The sequence below is a fragment of the Coregonus clupeaformis genome, chromosome 34 (assembly GCF_020615455.1).
Source record: "Coregonus clupeaformis isolate EN_2021a chromosome 34, ASM2061545v1, whole genome shotgun sequence".
Taxonomy (NCBI): domain Eukaryota; kingdom Metazoa; phylum Chordata; class Actinopteri; order Salmoniformes; family Salmonidae; genus Coregonus; species Coregonus clupeaformis.
This window is the reverse complement of record NC_059225.1, coordinates 20,778,854-20,786,039: the sequence shown is the minus strand read 5'-3', so window position 1 is coordinate 20,786,039 and position 7,186 is coordinate 20,778,854. Positions and strand designations below refer to the sequence as shown.

Here is a 7,186-nt window from a genome sequence, read left to right as displayed (position 1 = left end):
ACAGTTAGTGAGTCATTTAGCAGACGCTCTTATCCAGAGTCACTAACAGTGCATACATTTTTCATACTGTAGAATAAGACCTCACATCAGCTCTATTCATGGCATTTCTATCTGCAACGTTCGACAACGTTTGGAAACTGAACGTGGCCCTTGTATTCTACCCAGCGACAGTGCATGAAGGAAAAAACGTCCCTGATTGGTTGAAAGAAAATAAAAACATTTTACATTATTACAATATCTATATTGCCCTAGTTCTTAAAATATAATAGGTAAAAAGAAATAAGATTGATGTAGATAGTTACAGTAGATTGTTGGTGGTGATGTCTTTAATAACAATAATGATTTTACCAAATTAATGATCTGACCAACATTGCAAGCAGAACGTTTACCCACCCTATGAACAGAGTAGGGTCGGGTGAAATTGGTATCATTCAGTGCAGTAATATTAAGACCTTGATCCCCAAAACAATTTCTTAAAGTTGATGCTTTTGATTATCTTTTAATTGCTCTACTGTACTGTCTAAAGCATAGCTTGAATCCAAAATGCATATGTTCTAAACATTTCAGATGGTCTACATTACAGCTCTGAATCATTATCTTAAAGCCTTGTCATAAAACAAGTCATTTAATATTGGCCTGAAAGCCATTGACGACAATTCCAACACATTGAAACTCCTGCCCCGTTAGCAAAAAAAATAAAAAGTTTTCCAACCCAAAATGTTTCTTCTCTAATATTACAGCTCTTTTAAAAACAAGCGTATTTCCTTTCCATGTAATATATTGTATATCAAGCATTCAATATCTTTATCTAACGGCAAATAAGACTTCCTCTGGTCAATGGATCATAACGTAATTAAAACCAACACTCCTTGGTCTCACAATATGATCAATTTTCTTTATAAACTGTAAAGCCAAAAACCTTGAGCTATGTGCTCTTTAAAAAAACCTACTGCCGCCCATGCACCATGAATGCACCCAGCAGTACTGTACTCCTGAATCCCAGTCTTCAGAGATGACCCAATGGTGAGTCAGATGTATGAAATGCGCCACCTAGTGGAGAGGAGAGCGCACTGGAAGCCGAATATGAGCTAGATACTAAAAGGTGAGAAGGAACCCAGCACAGGAAATGACCATTAATTCTGACTGGCAAGTTGTTACACATCACCTTTAAATATAAAAGAGAAAAAAGAAGAGAAAAACAGGAAACAGCAAAGTGGGGTGAGAACTGAGGACTACTACTCAGTACCCAGAGAGACTACTGAGCAAAATGGGAGACAGAATATGGAAGATTGTGGGGGAATGAGAACCAGAGAGGTGAACATTGACAGTGTTTAAAGGACAGGGGCAAGGAGAACAGAAAGGACAGGGGCAAGGAGAACAGACAGGACAGGGGTAGAGGAGAACAGAAACGACAGGGGTAGAGGAGAACAGACAGGACAGGGGCAAGGAGAACAGACAGGACAGGGGCAAGGAGAACAGACAGGACAGGGGAAAGGAGAACAGAAAGGACAGGGGCAAGGAGAACAGACAGGACAGGGGCAAGGAGAACAGAAAGGACAGGGGCAAGGAGAACAGACAGGACAGGGGCAAGGAGAACGGAGAACAGACAGGACAGGGGCAAGGAGAACAGACAGGACAGGGGCAAGGAGAACAGAAAGGACAGGGGCAAGGAGAACAGAGAACAGAAAGGACAGGGGCAAGGAGAACAGACAGGACAGGGGCAAGGAGAACAGAGAACAGAAAGGACAGGGGCAAGGAGAACAGACAGGACAGGGGCAAGGAGAACAGACAGGACAGGGGCAAGGAGAACGGAGAACAGACAGGACAGGGGCAAGGAGAACAGACAGGACAGGGGCAAGGAGAACAGACAGGACAGGGGCAAGGAGAACAGACAGGACAGGGGCAAGGAGAACAGACAGGACAGGGGCAAGGAGAACGGAGAACAGACAGGACAGGGGCAAGGAGAACAGACAGGACAGGGGCAAGGAGAACAGACAGGACAGGGGCAAGGAGAACAGACAGGACAGGGGCAAGGAGAACAGAAAGGACAGGGGCAAGGAGAACAGACAGGACAGGGGCAAGGAGAACAGAAAGGACAGGGGGTGATGGAAAATGGCTAAGCAAAAGCCCCCAAAATGCTGCACAGGAAATGGGTAACAACTAATCCCAACATCCCACCCTGAACAAACATAGCTTTCGATACCATTCGAAAGAGGAATTTAATATATAAACAAATTACAAAGCAATGGTGAGGTGAACATGGTGAACATAGTGAACATGGTGTGATGGAATATTTTAAATAAATGGTTCTTTATTAATCATCGGCTTCCAAATAAACTGAAACTCAAAAGATTCAAACCTTTTTTTATGCATCTACAAAAAGAAAGAAAAGCAAAGCTATTTCACATCCATGATTGCTTTTTCAAATCATTGGTTTTTGGGGAGAAGAAAAAAACATGCTTCTTGATCTTTGTGAATCCATAAACTAAAGGGTCCATCTGCACATATCCACCTGTGCTCTCAGTGTGTGCCGTTGTTACCATCTGACCATGCAGATTGACCCCATTCCACACACAAACAGGATGTACAAAAGCTGTGTTTAGCATCAAAACAGTGCAGGGCCCTAACCAACAGTAAAGGCTCCTTCCCCCCCTCCCCATTCCCCCCTCCCCATTCCCCCCCCTCTCCCCATTCCCCCTTCCTCCCCCATTCCCCCCCTCCCCCCATTCCCCCCCTCCCCCCCATTCCCCCCCTCCCCATCCCCCCTCTCCCCAGTCCCCCTCTCCCCATTCCCCCCTCTTCAGAGAGAGACCAGTGGGTGTTATTTCTTGGCCGTTCCGCCCATTAGCGGAATTTCGTGGCGGGGTGACCGGGCGTCCAGATCCCATTCCTCCACCTCCACCGTAAGAGTAGAGCTTCTTATCCGCTGGCTTGAGAATCTGAAAGGAGCACATGAGGGTCTCATCCACACTCATCATGGCACCGGCATTATCAAACTCTCCACAGTAGTTAGGGGCAGAGTAACAAGCTGTCTCTTTGCAAAGAACTCGTATCCGTCTTCTACCACCTGATGTGCCCTGCATATAAGGTCCATGTCATGTTTGTGCAAAAATTTGGCCACCACGTCTGCCCCGAATGTGAAAGAGACCCCACGGTCGTTCTCGCCCCAGCCCAGGACATCTTTGTCTGGGTCGGCCCACAGCAGGTCACACAGCAGGCCCTGGTCAGGCACATCCGTGGGTCGCATCACTCTGCGAACCTGCTCCATGGACTGGAGGTCTGGAGAGAGGCCTCCATGGCAGCAGAAGATCTTCTCATCTACAATTGCAGGGTAAACAGTTGAAGCAGTCTGTGAACGTCTTCCACAGCTTGATGTTATACCGTCTCTTACACTCATCATAAAAGCCATAGATATGGTTAATGGAGGCACACTCGTGGTTGCCACGCAGCAGGAAGAAGTTCTCGGGGTATTTGACCTTGTAGGCCAGAAGCAGGCAGATGGTCTCCAGGGACTGCTTCCCTCGGTCCACGTAGTCCCCTAGGAACAGGTAGAATCATCACACAATGTCTCTCGGCTTTCCAGTGAGGGCTATCAAACCACACTAGAAAGTCAGGACAGAGGTCAGAGGTCATTCAAACCCTTCAAATAAGTGTTTCTTTCTATATTAGACTAATTATTTAAAAGCAGATAAGCATTTCATACATTTCGTATCCCAGGGTTACAGTAAGTGTTCAGGACATTTACATTTCCTGTCAAAAGAATTCACGTGTTCAATTAAAACTCAGAAAATAAAGACTTCCGAAATTCCATTAGTGTTTGCCTTTAAGATACCTGGACTCTAACCCGTGAAAACCCACTAAAACCAAATGAAATAGTCCACACAATAAATCAAACATGGTATTAACACCACTAAACAAATATTTATTACAAGTGTGTTGTGTGTGGGGATTTGCAAACCATAGGGCAAAAAACATTAAAATGACCAGGCCTTATTTAATTTGGGAGCTCCCTTTACGGCCAAATCCAGATACCTTTATACTTCTAAAACTGCAGAATTTCTCTACCTGCTCTCCCAAGACAACAGTCTCAGGAACATTTCAAAGAGAGAGATAATGACTCCCTCCTCTCCTGGAAGAGAAAGTGTACATTTCGTTAACATTCACTATGCTACATCTTAATCAGCAACACAAACGTTTTAATTACAAACAAAACATGATCATGATAAGTCCACTCCAATCATGAATTGTTTGTTTAAATCCACCCCAACGTTTATGTACTCTTATTTAGCATGTACTACCCTTACACACGGCAACAGATTCACTCCCATATCTGACTGGTCTCACTTATTTTAGCATGATTTTCCCATAACTACCACACCACAACGCCCTTCATGTTCATGAACAAACATTTTAAAAAGGTCATTTTAGGTTTGGTAACCCCAATGGTGTCGCTTGACAGAATTGCTTCTTAAAAACTCGACTAACACTTACTCCCAATATTAACTCCAATCTAATTTCCCGTAGGGTAAAGTTAAAACACATGAGATGATACAGCGTCCCGTTAAGCAGAACAAACACCTTCTAAAATAAACGAACCCAGAACCCCTTTCTGGTAATCTTATTATTGTAACCTGCTGCATTGATTCAGTAAAAATATAAACCTGTTGATTAACAAATCTAGAACCTTCAACAAGTTGGTGCTGTTTCATCAGCCTAATAGTCCAAACTAACTCCAATCTACTTCAATTACTTTACACTGTTCCACGTAATGGAAACAGATTATTGGTTAGAAATACATTAGCTTTCTGCTCAAATTCACTGGTGTTACCCAAACTATAGAATTGAGTAATACTAATTAGAAATTGTCAAAGAACATATCCACATTCAACATAGTCATACCTCTACACCAAACTATGTCCCTTACAGACTGCTGAGTTCAGCGAGCACCAGTCACTTTCACCCGCAGACTAAAACATGCCATTATTAGAGTCTATCCAAAAACCACTAATAACATATTTCCATTCACATTATTAGAAGGCATTGTTTTCATTTCAGTCTACCCAAACAATGACTCTATATTTTTAATTCCTCTACTGGATAGTCCCTTTCTGCTTCACACTTATTAAACGTCTATTCTTTTAAAATTAACATGTAATGCGCCAAATTAATAAAATACATGGAAAAATATAGATTTCGATGGGAGATAAAACAGCTCACAATGCTAGAGCCTCTTTCTGCCCACAACTTCAATTCATTGCTGTTGCAGCCTTGTATTATCATGCAATAATTAATACCCATTGACAACAATGTGTTCCACCGGATGTGTACCAAACTCACTAAAAGTGGCAGTAATAAAGCCTCTCTTGAAAAAGAAAAACCTTGACCCGGAAAATGTAAAAAAACGATCGGCCTATATCGAATCTCCCATTCCTCTCAAAAATTTCAGAAAAATATGTTGCGCAGCAACTCACTGCCTTCCTGAAGACAAATAATGTATACGACCGCTTCAGTCTGGTTTTAGACCCCATCATAGCACTGAGACTGCAGTTAAGAAGTTGGTAATTTACATTTTAATGGCGTCAGACCAAGGCTCTGCATCTGTCCTCGTGCTCCTAAACCTTAGTGCTGCATTTGGCACAATCACCACATTCTTGACACCATCGATCACCACATTCTTTTGGAGAGATTAGAAACCCTAATTGGTCTCTGCATTTAGAAAGAATGGATCCTGTTTGTTTCCAAACACAAAGTGAGAAACTCTTCCAAACTGTCTCTGCATTTAGACAGAATGGATCCTGTTTGGTTCCAAACACAAAGTGAGAAACTCTTCCAAACTGTCTCTGCATTCAGACAGAATGGATCCTGTTTGGTTCCAAACACAAAGTGAGAAACTCTTCCAAACTGTCTCTGCATTTAGACAGAATGGATCCTGTTTGGTTCAGAACACAGCTATGAAGATGCAGCACCCCCAACCCCAAACTGCTTCCCACAGGTATGAGTATGAAGATAGGGAATTTATATTGGAAGCAGTTATAGCCTATCAGACTTGTATGCGATGTCATGGCGCCGTTGGCTAGCTAATCTCATGTGCATAAACACTACATCGGGTCTAACGGTCATCTTGCGCCGAACTGCACATGTGCAAGCTGTCAAATCAAAGGCACTCCTTCAATGTAAAGTTGTTTTTGATGAAAATGTATCCATTTGTCACTTTCATGAGGTTGGAGTAATAACCTGTTAATCTACTTAAAAGATTGGCTGGAATCTAGGTTGTGCCTTTAGATTTGGAGAAAATTAACAACTAAAGAAGAATTTTTCACTTCTCTCATTGACTTCTCAAACCCCAAAGCCCGGCCGTCTGATTGGTCTGTTTCACATGGGTTCCCGGAAGTCTTGCGATGTTGCGCCTCTGGGTTTGAAACTCTGTGTTCTCAGCCTTTGGATGGAGGGGTGCGACGCTATTGGTTGACTCAGCCAACCACCTGAAAATAAAGAACGATGTCCAACAGTAGAATTTAAATAGCAACCGCTAACTTATAATAATAATAATAATATGCCATTTAGCAGACGCTTTTATCCAAAGCGACTTACAGTCATGTGTGCATACATTTTTACGTATGGGTGGTCCCGGGGATCGAACCCACTACCCTGGCGTTACAAGCGCCATGCTCTACCAATTGAGCATGGCGCTACAAAATATAATGCAGTCTGCTAGCATTACCAAGGGTTAAGTTATTGCCCATTTTAGTAAATGCTATTTAGCTAGCTAAGTTCGTCAAAAAATATAAATTGGTAATGTTACAGTAGCATTCACTTTCAATGGGGGGAGCTGTCAGAATTACTGTCACCTGATTTGTAAAAAAATAAAAATGTTGCTAGGTAGCTATATTATTATGCCAACTAAGTTAGATAATGATGTTCTAAACATGTCTAGCTTTGTATTTGTTTAGAAATTAAAATCTGTCAGTCCATGATATAGCCTAACTAAGTTAACTAATCAGTCAGTCCATGATATAGCCTAACTAAGTTAACTAATCAGCCAGTCCATGATATAGCCTAACTAAGTTAACTAATCAGCCAGTCCATGATATAGCCTAACTAAGTTAACTAATCAGCCAGTCCATGATATAGCCTAACTAAGTTAACTAATCAGCCAGTCCATGATATAGCCTAACTAAGTTAACTA

The 7,186-nt window shown here is 42.2% G+C and overlaps 1 pseudogene; it reads right to left on the bottom strand.

Annotated features, from left to right (window-relative positions):
- Nucleotides 1-1,154: 1,154 nt before the first annotated feature.
- Nucleotides 1,155-3,554, bottom strand: LOC121549419 (annotated as a pseudogene).
- Between the last annotated feature and the right edge of the window lie 3,632 nt (nucleotides 3,555-7,186).